Consider the following 15,311-nt stretch of genomic DNA (forward strand, 5'->3'; position numbering starts at 1 on the left):
TGAATTTGGAGTGCAACAGTTGGTGAGCCTTGCTAGGGAAACTTGTATTGCACAATCAGTCTGAGCTAAAGGACCTTGCTGGAGGTGATTTCAGTTATTTTAGTGGAATTTACTGCTGAAATTATGGCTGCTTCTGGAAGTAGCTGTTCAAAGTCACATTCAGCAGGCTGCTGTCCTCTCTACTGGGGTGTGTCCTTGTATGGCTCAAGACTGTTTTTTCTTGACTCTGAAATGTGGGACCATTCATTTTGTATCCATGCAAGGAATGTGTCCAGAGCCCTGGCTTCACACTCCCGAGAATCCTCCAGATATCTGGGGAGAGCTGATACTCCCTTGCCAGCATAATTCTGGAGTGTCTTCACTTATCTTTGAAAAATCTGAAGTCAGCCAGCTGAATACACAAATTTAGCAGAAACTTCCAGAAAAATGAAGGCTGTAACATCACTAGAGGAGTAGAAACCTTCTGGATGAACCAGACTGTGATCTGAGAATCACGTCTCTTAGTTACCATAGCAGAAGTAAAACAATTTTTTTTTTTCTTCTCTGATAGCATTGATATGATTCAAATCTCTAACCTTTTTCACAGAGTTCTAAGGAAATTGTCTGGTCACCAGTGTTTGTGTTTTATAAGCTGTCTAATAAACCAAGGTAGCCCTTGACAGTGAAAGAAGACAACAAGGTTATTGAGAAGCACTGCACTGATAGCTAAGAATTAGAGATTGGTGTGAGATTTAGCCAAGCCCTTGATGGAGCGATGTGTCTGAGAAAAAAAAAAAAAATTAAAAAAATCTGTCTCCAGATCTCTCCAGACGTGCTCCAGTTGAATCAGCATCAGCCATGCTGAGCTCCCATCTGTGGAATGAGGCAAAGGGAAAAGCTCCATAACCAAAGAGGTTCTGGTTTCTCTGTGATCCTGGTGTCCTTGTCAGTCTTTTAGATTCCTGTGGTAAACTCAGACTTGGAAACTAACTGAGCTGAGCTACCAACTTCTAGACCTAGGAGAGGTCTAGAAATAACCTTTGGCTGTGAAAGACTACTTGGAATGGGAAGATTACAATTTATGCTCAATTAGCTTGGCTTCCTCCAGGGCTTCTGTGGTGGGGGTGAAATCAACTCACCTACAGATTTTGTGGTTTTAGACTTTATTGCCACAGCATTTCTAGGCCAACCTCCATTCCATGGGAAAATCTTGATCCATGTTTGGATTGAGAGACATCCCACTGTTCACATTAAATGGGAACAGTAATGGCACCTTCTCCTCAGTGACCCTGGGTTTGTGCTCTTCCAAAAAGTGTCACATCTGAAACAACAGTGACAGAATCAGCCCAGCACTATGAGCCACCAGTTTGTGAAAATCCATGCAGGCTTTGACACTGAGCACTGAATTCAGGTGTAGAGAGTTGGTGCTTTATTAACCTCCTCTACTGTATTTAAAACTCTGGTGTCTAAAACTGGGATCCTTGCCTGTGGATCCTCCTACTCCTTGGCAAAGCTACAGAGTCAAGACTCTGTAGCTTGATATAGGTTTGTGGCAAATGCCAAATGTGTTCCTGCCTGATTTTGTCATGTCAGCTGCCATTCTGCCTGAAGAACTGTTGAGGAAATGAGGCAGATTTTGACTGTAAAATGCTGAAGTATGAATTCAGTTATCATGCCAGCATAGGTATCCTTGTAAGATAAGGTTATCATAATTAAGAGAGTAATACTAATTAAGATCATTAAGATTATTAGAGATATAAAGACATTAAGAGACTGGTATTTATTTCAGTGGAGGCATGTGCTTTATGATACATTTATGTTTGTTCACTTACATTAGGATGGATTCAGTAAAAGGCTGAGTTTGTACATAAACCTGCTTTACACAGCACCAGCTCTTCCCATTACCCTTCCCTTGCTTCTTGATTCAGTCTTGCAGTGAACTGAAGGCTGAAAATATGATGAGCTTTTTGCTGTCTCAAACAGTCTGAAAGTTTTTTTTTTGTAAAAATTGTTCATCTATTTCGCTATTGACGTTTTCTACCAGTTTTCCAGTGACCTTTCTGGCTTCTGCTGGCCCTGCTCAGAAAGTGCGTGCATATATGATGATCTCCAAAGGTCTTTCCAGGGATGACAGACTTGACTGTGACATGTTTTCCTGTCCCAGATTTCCTAGGAGGCATCATTTAATTGTTAGCTATAATAGTTATATAGTTATAATGTCTTGAAGTACACAGCTGTCAGTATCTCTTTTGTAGGGAATTAAATATTTTAGGTCTTGCAATGTGAAGTTTCCTTAATTTTGTGAATGTCACAGCACTCTGGTGTGAGCTAAGCAACTTAGTTTTTCTTCTGGTAGTCACAGGAAGAACACAAAAGTGATTTAGGTAAAATCCTATTGCTCTGATCAATTCAAGGCAAGAGGATCAATGGGCAGCTTCTGAAGCTGAACATGGACTTTAACATTTCAGTTAATTTAAGCAAGTCTCCAATCCTGTGCTATAAATAGATGAACATATATTGCATTAAAAAATACAGACTTACTCCAAAAAAAAAATGTTTCTTATGAAGAAAACTGGAGAAAAGGAAGGATTTGAGGCAGGAGTGCTGTTTTCTAAGAGGCTTAAAACTCTCTACATTATTCTCCATTGCCCTCCTTGCCAATGTCACTATGAAGAGAGTTTTCCTCAGTGTCTTTCCTTCTGGCTGCTTCAGTGCTCTCTTTTTGCTGTGTAGGCTGTTCCTTTGTTGGCTCCCCAGGTTGTCCATATTTGAAATCACAAGCAGACCAAGAGGCCAGGCTGAGAACTGCTGCTTCATATGTTTGGTGTCACAGCTATTTAGACACTTACAATTTCTTTCAATTACCCAGTTTTATTGGAATCTGTTACTGTGGTCTGCTAGCCAAAACAAGGACTTCACTAAAAAAATTATAAATTGCTGGCTAATATTATTTGCATGGTAATTGCTTTGCAGTGCCTATTAAATCAATGTTTCTGGCACAGCTCTGTGATAGCAATAGTACAGATATTAATATACTATGACAAAAAGCTTTTCTCATTTTTTGTTTTTCTTTAGATTAATTGCTATTTTCCCATGGGAGGGTTGGGTGGGAAATGGATCTGTTGCTGCCCTCAGCTCGGTGGGATTATGATGAGGATCATTACACGGGCTGGGAAATCAGTGATGTTTGCAGATGCTCAGGGAAATGTTTAATGGGACGGGGTCAGCCCTGTCACAGAGTTCTTGTACCTTTACAGCCCAGCTGATGGGCACAGGAGGAGAAAATCCAGGCTGTTTCCAGCTTGAAAATACCTGCTGACATGTGCTGTTCATCAAATGCCTGCTGTGCCTCCTCAGCACAATGATCTGCACGTGTGCTCCAAGAGCAGCACCTTCCAGCCAGGCTGGATTTCCTCTGTGCCTTCTCTGGGTGTTGAGCACATTCCCAGTCATTGTGACACCTCCTGATGAAATGGACTCCTGGCCATTTCCTTCTGGGATGTGCAGGCAAGAAATGAATGAGCCCCAGATAACTCCCAATGCAGGATGGATACAGCAATGGTTACCTCGTGGTTTGATGTCACTTTAATTTCTCCCTCCAGAGTGGTGGTTATATTGAGGATGTGTTGTCTGGGAGAGTCTTGAGAACCTGACTGTATTTGTTAGATCTGCTCACAAGCTCTAGTTGTTTAAGTAAGCCTTTGGAACAACTTTTAATCTTATGGAATCACAGAATGGTTTGGGTTGGAAGGGACCACAAAGCTCATCTCATTCCAACCCTGTCTGTGGGCAGGGACACCTCCCACTGTCCCAGGTTGCTCCAAGCCCTGCCCAGCCTGACCTTGGGCACTTCCAGGGATCCAGGAGCAGCCACAGCTTCTCTGGGCACCCTGTGCCAGGGCCTCAGCACTCTCACAGGGAACAATTTCTCCCCAAAATCTCATCTAACCCTGCCCTCTGGCAGTGGAAGCCATTCCCTGTGTCCAGTCCCTCCATCCCTTGTCCCCAGTCCCTCTCCAGCTCTCCTGGAGCCCCTTTAGGCCCTGGCAGAGGCTCTGAGCTCTCCCTGGAGCCTTTTCTTCTCCATTTGAGCATCCCCAGCTCTCCCAGCCTGGCTTCAGCCCGTGGAGCAGCTCTGTGGCCTCCAATGGACTCTCTCCAGGAGCTCCAGGTCCTTCTGCTGCTGGACCCCAGGGCTGGAGGCAGCTCTTCAAGTGGGATCTCACCTGCAGAATCCCCTTCCCCTGCTGCCCACGGGGGGTTCTGGGCCGGGGCATGTGCAGCTCTCACCCCCAGCACCCTCACCTCCCTCTCCCCAGGGCTGCTCTCATCCATTCTGCACTCAGCCTTGTGTTTGTGCCTGGGATTGGCTCATTCTGGGCCAGGACCCTGCACTTGGCCTTGCTCAACTTCCTGAGGTTCTCCCTGGTCCCTCTCTCAGCCCACGGATCCCTGTTATGCAAAGTGTCCTGCTTTAGACATTTCTAGGTGCTTCCTACCCAAGCTCTTTGTCTGTAGTGCATCGTTTCACACCAATATTTTTATCTGCCATGATTTAAAAATGTTACTGGAAATCACATATTTTCTATACGTTTTTTTTAAGTGCTCACAGGAGTCACTGTAATTTGTAGCTAGTTTAATTACTTATTAGGCATATATAACTGCCAATCAATAATTTAGATACTTTTGGCTCACAAGCTTTTGAAAGGAGCTTGGTTTACGAAGAGTGAACAAATATACCATTCCATCTGTTAGCCAAACCACCTGGCACAAAATCATTTGAGGCGTAATTATGTAGTTGGCAAGAATTTTAAAAAAAAAAAAAAAGTGATTTCTAGAGTTTTCATCCCAATTGATGCTTTACTTCGTAGTGATGGAAACCTGACTAATGCAGCAAGGACCAGTTCTTTTTTTTTTATTATTATTTTTTTCACACCTCTGAATAAAATAACTTGTGTTCACCTTGCAAAAAATACCTAACATGACAAATATAGGAACAAAGAGACAGGCATGAAATAATCCTGAGCCTAATCACGGGAAGGGAATGGGAGCTGGCCTGTTCCTGCAGGCAGCTGACAAGAGTCACGTAGGAAGTGCATCATTGTCTTTTTAATCTCTGTAGGAAGAGACTTGGGACAATTTGGGAAATGATTTTTCCTTCTTGGTGGCATTGCAAATGTTTTTTTTTCTGAGCTCAGGGTTTTATAAGATTGCTACATCTGCAAATCTGTTTTCCTATTCTTTCAGTGACAAAATTCCTTCTTTAATCCTCTGGAAGCACAGAATACACACAGAAGAGACTTAGCAAATAATATTTGCCATGTACAGAAACTTGAATTAATTTGGTAATGGAAGAGCAAATTGCTTACATCATTATATACAAATCTTGAATGATCTGTTGACTGACTATTTTTAACAAGCTCCCATTATCAAGACACATTGAAAATGGGTTTGTTCTTTAAATTTAACATATGAAAAGTCAAAATGTGCCTTGTTTGTGATGTTTTTTTTTTTCCATTTCAGTTGAACAAATTAATTATTCAAATTAAATTAAGGGTGATCTGAACTCCATCTGAACAATAATAGCACACAAAAAGGCACCATCTTAGATAATCAACAGGTAATTTCAGAATAATTTATAAAAGGGCAGCAGCCCTTCTTTAATTATTAAAATGCATACAAGAGTGTCTTACAAGCCTTAATTAAAACTACATTCTTAGGCAATTTCTTAGCAAATCACCTGTAGAAAGGGTTTATATTTCTCCCTATCAAATGCATAAATTAACCTGCTGCATCTTAAAAATCAGTGCTGAGGGTGGCATTTGAAGCAGGGATTGAGAAAAGATTGATGGAAAGATTTTTACAAGAGGCAGATACAACTCCTTGTGACTTCTCACCTCCCCTACAAGCCCAGCCTGGTACACTGGAATTAATTAGCTTGGGGATGCAATAGATGCAGCTGAAGGATGTTCACTTCTGCTCCAGGTTTCTTCTGTTTTCTTCTTCTTTTTTGGAGGGTAGAATGTGCAAGTTTGACAAAACACCCAGTTCTGGCAAAGTGTTTGGTGTTACCTCAACCAGAGACAGGGCTGAGCTCCTGCTCAGTGCTCCCAGCCCCTCTCTGCACCCAGCTCAGCATCCCCTCTCCTCAGTCCACAAAGTATTCCAGGGTAGATTGTTACAGAATAGCAGCAGAAAATGGTCTGGTATATTGAATTATTCAGAAAAAAAATCGTAAAAATGGGGATTCTTCCAGTTTTAGTGCATGTCCTACAGAAGACAGAGGAAGGAGTAAGTGACCAAGAGTAATCTGTGTGTGTTCAGGATGTGGGAATGTGAAGGGCTCACCCAGCCTCAGTTTCCCCAGGTGTGCTGGTTGGTGGGAAACATGGAAATTCAGTGACTGGTCCATGAGTAAGACATAAAAAAATAAAACATATGTCCTGTCCCAGATGCTGTCCCTAAAAGAGTATATTTTTTAATCTAAAAAGTTTTAGGGATATATGTACCAAATCAGTTCCACGTTCCCATTTCTGTACAACTGTTCCTTGTTTTCAATGCCTTTTTTCTTTTTTTTTTTTCCATTGGTGATGTCTTATACATACAAATAATTCCAAATGTTATTTTTTTTTAATTTTATGATTGTTCCTAATGCCAGGGTGTGCGTGGCCCCTGTCACACTCGGCATCCTCTTCTTGCAGGCAGGCAGAAAAAAAAAATCCATCTGCACAACAGCTTGTGCACTGAGTAATGACAAGAAACAACACAGGAATGCAGCAGGCAGTTTAATGAGGAATAGAAAATAATAATATAGGGCGAAGCAACATCAAATTGAAGTTTTTTGGAATAAAAAACGACGGGTGTGTGCTTGCTCGAAAGCTGCTGCCCGGTGGTTCGGGTGCTTTCTGCAGCAGTCGGTGGGGACCGGCCACTAGAGGGGGGGTGGATCCACGTTTTGCTCTCCTGCCGCTCTTGCAGGTCCGGTTTCTTCGCCTCCCTCCTCCCAAACTTTCCCAAATCACTCATCCTTTCACCTGTCAGGAGTTTATCCTTATCTGGCACTCAGATCCTTTTCTAACTTAGCCTTGATAGAATTTTCTAGCTGAAGCCATAGGAGTGTTTATATCACACTATTTAATTTCTTGAGAGCTGTTCCATTAGAGATGTTATTCCACTTCTCTGTTTTCCTCTTTTTCTCCCCTTACTGCACACTGGGCAGAGATTTTAATGCAATACCCTGGAAGACAGTTTTGCAATTGTTGCCTGTAACTTACATCACTGAGGCAGAGATGAACAGTTTCCCTTATATCTTTTGCTTTGTATTTGACAATTCAGAATTTCATCCATCAAAGCTTATATAAGCTTCAGCCTTTGGAAGTCCCTTTGCACATCCACACGATTTCCATTATTTTTCACAATATAAATAATCTGTCATTCGAAAAATGCCATCTATTTCCTGATGCTAGCTGAGATAATTCAGCAGTCCTGACCCTGGGACCACACTGTGCTCCATTCTTTCCCTGTATGAATAAAAAGCCACTGTATTTTTGAGTTCCTACCTAGTTTTCTATGACAATGGAGCTTGTCTTATTTATGGCAAACTGAATATCTTGTCAACAGCTCTTCAAAAGTCCTAATATGATTTGTTGTTTTAAATTCCCTAGTGCTTTATACAGGCCTTAATTTCCCAATTTCTAGCATACAAAAAATAGATCTGACACCGATTTTAGCTTGTTTGTTTCAAGTTTGATTTTCCAGGACTTATTCATCAAATCCTCATTAAGAGTTTTCATTAATAGCCATAGCTTGACTCCTGTGCTAATGAAAAATGACAGATTGGGGCTGGAGCATCCTACATGGTGGGAAAAGAGAACCAGGGGGAAAAAAAGAGTTTTCAACTCTTATTAGGAAAGATACTCAGTGTTACTTCATAAAACTACTCAGGGAACTTTTTTGGGAAGTTCTTAATTCTGCCACCTAGAATAACCTAATGTAATTCCCAACAGTGGCTAGAATCAGAGAAATAGACACACAAAGCAATATAGGAAGTTTTGCTTCAGTATAGAAGTGCCACTCGTCGAGAAAACAACTTTTGGCTTAGCATATTCCCCCTGAAGCCAAAGCACAATCTCCATGGGTTAAGTTCTGTGCATGACAGCAATAAAAAAGCAAATTTTTTTAAAAATCGACCAAAAAGCCAATCATGACAAAGCCAAGATGGACAGAGGAATAAGCCCAGGTTCAGCTCCCTGGGAGTTTGTGGATTGCTGTTTCCCACTGCAGATGTAGGTTTATATGGGCTCCATTTGTTATCAGAAATCACCACAGAGCTTTGTAATCACCTGGTGAGGATCAGCTGTGTTGGTTCTCATCTAAATCTCTTTCTGATTCATCTGTTATGGGCACTGTCCCCTTTACAATTTTCCCCTCTATTTTTTAGCAGTGATTTCCTCTATCCCATGAATTCCCCCTTTTCTTTCAGCTGGTGCTCTGTGCCCTCCCCTTTCCTCAAGCACTGTCCCACACAGGGATTTTGTTTTGTGGGTTTTCCCCAGAGAGAGAATGTCAGCTGCATTCCTCCTGCTTGTTTGCTGTCCCCATGATTTCTTCATCTCTCAGGCCATGGGATGCACATCCAATTTATTAGACTGCAGCAATTACATAATAAATTCATGGCATCCAGTTGTTTGGGAATTTGATCTGACAGGAGCAGCAGGTTCTGGGCTGTTTGGAAAAGGAGTTATGGTGCAGGGGGAAGGTTTGTGAAGGTGGAGGCAGCTGAATTCACTAGTAAAGAAACACAAAATGTCCAATATGGAGTGACATTTACATGGAATTAGGGTAAGCATTTGACATCCAGTGGCCTCTTTAGCACAAGGATTGCAAACCTTTGAGCAGCAGCCACAAATTTGTTTGCTGTGGAAATAAAAAAGCATTGGGATATAATGTGGATCAGAGAAGTAAATTTTCTGTCATGATAAGCTTTATTATAGAGCCAAGTTTAAAAAAAAAATAAATAAAAAAGAGTGGGTTAAAAATCCCTAGATGGTTTATCTCATTATTATTAACATTCTTTAATATTTACCAGGCTCTCTAAGCAAGCCAGGCTGTCAGAGAGGCACTGGACCACAAAGACAGAACCAGGTTTACTCTTGGGAGCTCACTTTGCCCCTCATCCTGCAAAGAGGGTTGATAGCAGACATGTTTCAATGGGCTGACAGTTGTGAAAAGGCTCAAAACCTCCGGAATCCAATAGCTATGGACTGTTCTTGCAGCTTAGTTTGGGATTTTCAGAGCTCTCCTCTTCCTTCTCCCCCTCTTGTTTTTTAATTCACCCTGCTTGTGAGGCTCTGGGAATGAAAAATGTGAGAATGGGTAAGAAGGGTTAAAAATTAGAGGGAGAGTATGTAATTTGAAAAGTATTCAGAAATCTGTTTTCAGTTTGAGTCCCCCAGCTCTCAGGAGGATGTTTGCTCATACCTGACGGTAACCACTAGGGTACAGAGGTGTGCTACTGCAGGAAGATCTGCTATACATAAGCTGCATTTTTTTTCCATTGGATCAGCCCTTAAATCAATTTGATGTGCCCATGCATATTTTTATAAATCTTAAGATTTTACCAAAAAACTTTTCAACCCTCTCTCCAGTGTTGTGCTCTGTTCTGCTCTCAGGAGAAAGGCACATCAGCAAAAAGGGCCAGATTAAAGTTGGTAATAAATGAATAACTGGGCTTAGTGTCTAATCACGTCAGTCAGAGAAATCTGCTGTGCTAAAAGTGATAATTCAGTGATGAAGTAGATTTTACTACTCACCTATTGCCTTTGAAATCTTGGATTTAGTCTTTGTTAGCTCAGAAATTGAAGGGAATTGGTCATGTTCCCATAGCACCCGTGCTGAAAGAAATCTTTCTGGCAGTAGTGACTGTGTATGGTGAGGATGTGAAGAACATGAAAGCAGGGAAATGATTTAAAAAGAAAAGTGCCTTAGCAGAATAGTAGGTGCTGTTTGCCAAACACAGATGTGCATAGTATTAATGTATTAATCCTTTAGCACTGCCACCTATCTCTGATTTTCATCATATTTACATATTTGGATTTTTAGGAAGAGGAGAGATGGAGGGAAAGGTGAAAAGCTGGTGTTTATTTTCAACTGAATTTCTTCTTTTGTGATGCAAATCTGGGACTTGGAGCTCAAACTCCTTTCAGTGCAGCCTCTTCCCTTTGACTGTCTCCCCCAGCTATCTCCCCAGCAAAGGGAGTAAGAACAGTAATTTCTTTAAAGCCTCAGAATTGTGCCTGAATGCCAACAAGTGATATGATCCTAATTAAGATCAAAACAAAAAAAAAACCCAAAAAACAAAACAAAACAAAAACCCCAAAAACCCAATTGCCCTGTTCTCACAGAAATACAGATTTCATTGCAGATATGTTCACTTCAGAGCAGACAGGGTGCAATAAAATTACAGTGCTCTGCAGCATTCATCTCAGCTCTTCACAGCCACCCACCCAATTACAAGCTGTGTCTTGCCAGCAGAAGACTGTTGCTTGGTTTCTGTATTATTTTTATAGCTTTGCTTTCCTCCCCATAACTTTAGAGGTAGGCTGTGCTTACTCCTTTCCTTTCACCAGGTTTTTCTTCTGCTGTTTAAAAAAAAAAAAAAATTGGCTGGTATGGAAAGTCTTTCGCATGGCTCTAAATGTGATTTGGTTTTTAATGTAGAATATGCTCTGAATAGTTGTTTCTAATACCTTAATAGCTCTGGTTTATGTCAGTAATTATATGAAAGGTTAATCTTTAAATCACCAGCATTTCCTAAATTCCTAATCAACTTCATGCTTGGAAAGGAACTCGCATAAATGCTCAATTTGTTAATATTACACTGGGTTGGGCAGGTCAAGGAAGAGTATAACCTTGGTGCATAATGGTAAATTGAACACAGCAAAAATATCTCAGATCTGTTTGTCATTAGAGCTGTGAATGTGAAAGCTGACTATGAGTGTAGATATAATTAGCAGGAGAATTCGCAGTAGCTCAAGATCACCCATCCCTCTAGATGAGGGAAAAAAAGAAAAAAAAAAAAAGAAAGAAATATATTTTGGGTAGAAAAGTCCACTTTTCTTGCAAGTCTTTGGTGAACTGTGATTAGGATAGCTAAGAAATGCAGCCCAAAAAATTGGTGGCAGAGGCAGAGTGCAGGGTGGGCAGGCAGAGTGATGATGAAGGGACATTGTGCTCCCAGGGGACAGCCAGGGAGGTGGCAGAGGAAATGACGGGGCTGCGGGCACGTGTTTGGGGAAGCGTGTCCGGCTGCGCCTCCCTCCCTGCTCTGCTGGGAAAGGCAAAGGGAGAGAGAGATGCTGGGCATCCTCCTTAAATCCCTGCTGTTGTCCCTGCCACAGCCCGAACGTGGGAGGGGAAGGCACGGAAAAATCTCATTTCCCATGTGTGCACAGTGCCCCCCTTGCCTTCTCACCAGCTCTCATCTTCCCTTTCATCCTGTCCCTTCACCCCTTCCTTTTCTCTCTCCTGCTGAATGGAGCTATTTAGTGGTGTACCCTCCTTTGCAGAAGCTGTTTCATCCCTGCTTGCACAGTTTTTAAAACTGCTTTCTCCACCCACCCTCAGTCTTGGTTTTTCATCTGTGCTGCTTCTTTAGGTTAACCATCTTTACAAAAGGAAAAGGCAGAGGAATCCAGAAACACCCTGAGTTTGGTTGCCATTACTCCAGCCTTTCCTCTTATCTTTTGTCTCCTCCTAATTTCATTATTATCACTGCTGTTATTATTATAATAGCACTAGAAATGAGCTTCCTCATTAAACACTCCCTTTTTGCCATTCTGAATACCACTGTAGAAGCCGGAGGGGGGAGGAAGGGGGACTCAGAGAGTCCTTTTGCTGTTACTGCAGAATGAGACTCACACAAGGAACAAATGTAGTCCATCTCAAAAGCAAATGAGAATTGTTTGGGGTTTTTTATCAGCACTGAAGAAAACTGTCAAATAGACTCGTTTCAACTACCCCTCAATGCCTTAGTCATGAAAACATACGGCATCTATTAAAGCATACAAAAATACCCTTAGGGATGGTTCTGGATCAGCCTGGTCCAGAGCATCCTGGCTGTGACCACAAGGAATGGCTCATCCCTTGGGCTCACCCCCTGCAGCACCCAGACATGGCAAAGGAGGGAATTGGCACCTTTAACAGAATTTCTTTGTATTTTATATTTTCAGGCCAGAAACAGAATGTGGTACATTAGCATTGATTCTGTGGTTTCATACCATTTGTTTTAGAGTAGTACAGAAAGAAAGGGAAAAAAAGCAGAAAGGAAAATATATCATCCCTTATATACATTCAAAGCATACACAGCAACAGTTCCTTCAGCACTGGGTGCACTGTGAGTGGGTATTGATATTAGCAGCAAGAGAATGCATATTAGAGATCTGTAACACTGGTACTGCTAACCAGCTCAGGGAAGGTAGTGCTTTTGCTTGCCTTTCACCCTGTCTTGTGTGCAAAAAGACAGTTAAATAAAAAAAAATTTAAAAAAATTAATTACCTAATTATAAAAGGGAGATTAGTCCTATTAAGTGGAACATCACAAAGGGAAAATTTAAAATATTTCCCTTACTTTGATATTCCCCAAGCATTTCATGGACAAAACACTGTTCACAACTCACCCCAAAAGCATCTTTTTTTTTTTTTCTTTTTTTTTGTCCTTTTGTATTTTGGAACCATTCAATAGGCCATAATAAGGCAGCAAAAGAGAGGGAGTAACTTATCTCTGGGCAGTTGTTGAACATGAAATTTGGAAGACAGAATTTGGGAAAATCTGTCCCTGCAGTTGCTCTAAATGCAGTACAAATATAATAATTCTCATATACACCAATGCAAGTAGCCTGGAGCAGGATGAATAACTGGATTTGCAATAGCTGGATTGAAATGACATACAGGTTCTTTTATTTCTTTATTGCCCACATATATTTCATGTAAATTTCCAGCCTGGATGTGGGCACCCTGTGGAGTGCCTTCATGCCATGTAACAGTAGTGACACCCTCTTTTCTCCAATAAATATTCAGAGGGTGTCAAGATCTCCAGAAATCCTCTGGGGATCACCAGGAGGTTGTTTCTAGAAGGGATTATCCTTAGAAAAGATTTCTGCATGAGGGTTTTGAAAGACATCCTTTAATAAGTGCTGTGCTCTCCGTGGAGGGATCCATCCATCATCCTGCTCAGGGTGGCAAGCCATTGGTGGCCATCACCTCTCTCCAGGAGAAATGGCAACAGGCAAACCCCAAATCAGCTCTCACTCAAGAAATCACTGCACCTTCAAAGAAAAATGCTCCGTTCCATTTACTTGGGCTGTCAATGTGAGATGCATGGAGCACAGAGGTGAATAAATTCCAAAGGCAGAATTGCTCAAATCTTTGCAAACGTAGCTGGAGGTTGCTAACACCAATAAACAGCAGGGATGACTCCAGAGGGGTGCAGTCACTCGTGTGTTTCAAATACAACCCACAAAAATGCTAAAAATACACGGAAATACAACCACGGGATGATTGTTTGTTAGATTTTGGTATCAGGCTTGTCTCAGGTTCACAGGGGCAAAACCATGACTGCACCAACACATTTCCTGATAGCAACAGGGGGTCATTATCAAAATAAATCCAGTTCATATTTTGTTTTACCATATGCAGACAGTATTTTAACAACATTGGTTGATTTTGGAAGCTTCCTGGCAAGTGGCTGTAACCAAGTGCTGCCTGGGGGCTTGGGGAACACATAGCCCAGTCCAAAGTTAGAGAGCCAATTTTTCACAGTTAAATTCCCTATTGATTTCAGAGAAGGGTTTAATGGGGAAAGTAAATATAGCTGGGCCCACAGTTAGCATGGCATAAAGTACTTTTGCTTCAAGCATGGTCAGGAACCCAAAGAGAGGAGGGTCTCTGCACCTTCCCTCTGCCCCTCCTGTTAGGTTTGTACATGCACACTCAGCTCCTCAGGTCACTTGGGAGTTTCAGGATGGATCAGGCCCTTGTGGGCTTGAGGCACAGAGAGAGAAATGTGCATTTGTTTAAAGAGAGAAAAGCCTGGGTTTAACAGTGCTTGTTTGTTTGAAAGCTGTGGGTGAATTTGCAGTGGCTCTAGGAAAAAAAAAGCAGTTGTTTTTCATTAAATTTTCTGTGACACTGTCCTCCCCCAGTACATAATCGCATTGCTTTCACAGATGACATTATAGTCTCACTGAGTAAAAATTTTGATTAAGATGTTATTTTCATGTTTCATAATGCATGGTATGAGTTGTACCAAATAGAGGAAAATAAGTTCTGACTCCTTAAAAATAGTTTCAGTCAGAAAAGAAACACAAAATTCACTCTTTGCATTTAAAATTAATGGCTAAAACCTGCTATGCAAGAAAACAAATTATTTCTTCTGTGCCTGTTTTTCTGCTTTATAATCCTGCTGTACCCTTGTAAGAATAGATAGCACTTTAATGCAATGAAAAAGGAAAAAAAAACCTGTGTTACATTAAAATACATGTAAAATTTTGGAATTGCTCCTCTCTTGGTGGTAACCTGAGGATAGAGAAACATGTACAAAGCATAGAAATGTCACCCAGTTCATTATCCATAACATTTTATTTACATGTAATGCTGTAGGAAGGAAATTTTAAGATGCTCTGTCTGATGTTATAAAACTCCCTCATCGTCAATTAGTGTGAGAGGAGCTGCTGAAAAGATCAATCGTTTGCTTGTTCACATTCTGGAATGAAAAATCCAAAATACAAGGAAAGGAAGCCTTTATTTAAGGGCAGTCAGATAAAACAGCTGTGGGATTCTACATTATGAAATCACTGCTTATATCCATCAATGCCATTTTTCAGTCCATGGTAAGGAGGGTACATTTGCCTCCAGCCTCTGCAGAGGTTTTGGGGTTGTTTTGTTAGTGAAGGCTGGTGCTAGAAGGGAGGGACACGAGCTGGGCTTTGCCAGCACTTTACTACAGGACCCAGAAGGGTGCTCTGAAAACTCTCTGTCCTACCCTGACAGTGGTTTTGCTCTTGAGATTCACCACTGAGACCCAAATAATTGCTTTTGCTCTTCTCCGTTCAACATGGCACCACAGGGCACAAAACAAGGGGGTCTTTGCTCTTGGCATAGCTCAAAACAAGCATAAAAGTGGTTAATGCAAGTAAAAACCCTTTAATTTAGCACCTTTTTTTTGTTTGTTTTTTAATATTAGAGAAAATTCTGATGAGCACATTTTGGCAGTGTTTCACTTGTTTGGGTTTTGTTGGTTGTTTTTTGTTAGTGAGTCTTAACAATATCATCGA

General features: G+C 41.3%; 1 protein-coding gene across 1 annotated transcript in view; it reads left to right on the top strand.

Moving 5' to 3' along the window:
• Positions 1-15,311, top strand: part of LOC121364719 (catenin alpha-2) — a 401,992-nt gene that overhangs the window by 227,969 nt on the left and 158,712 nt on the right. The gene's annotated exons all lie outside the window — the stretch shown is intronic.

Source organism: Pyrgilauda ruficollis, unplaced genomic scaffold (assembly GCF_017590135.1).
Source record: "Pyrgilauda ruficollis isolate IOZ18807 unplaced genomic scaffold, ASM1759013v1 scaffold88, whole genome shotgun sequence".
In the NCBI taxonomy this organism is placed as follows: Eukaryota; Metazoa; Chordata; class Aves; order Passeriformes; family Passeridae; genus Pyrgilauda; species Pyrgilauda ruficollis.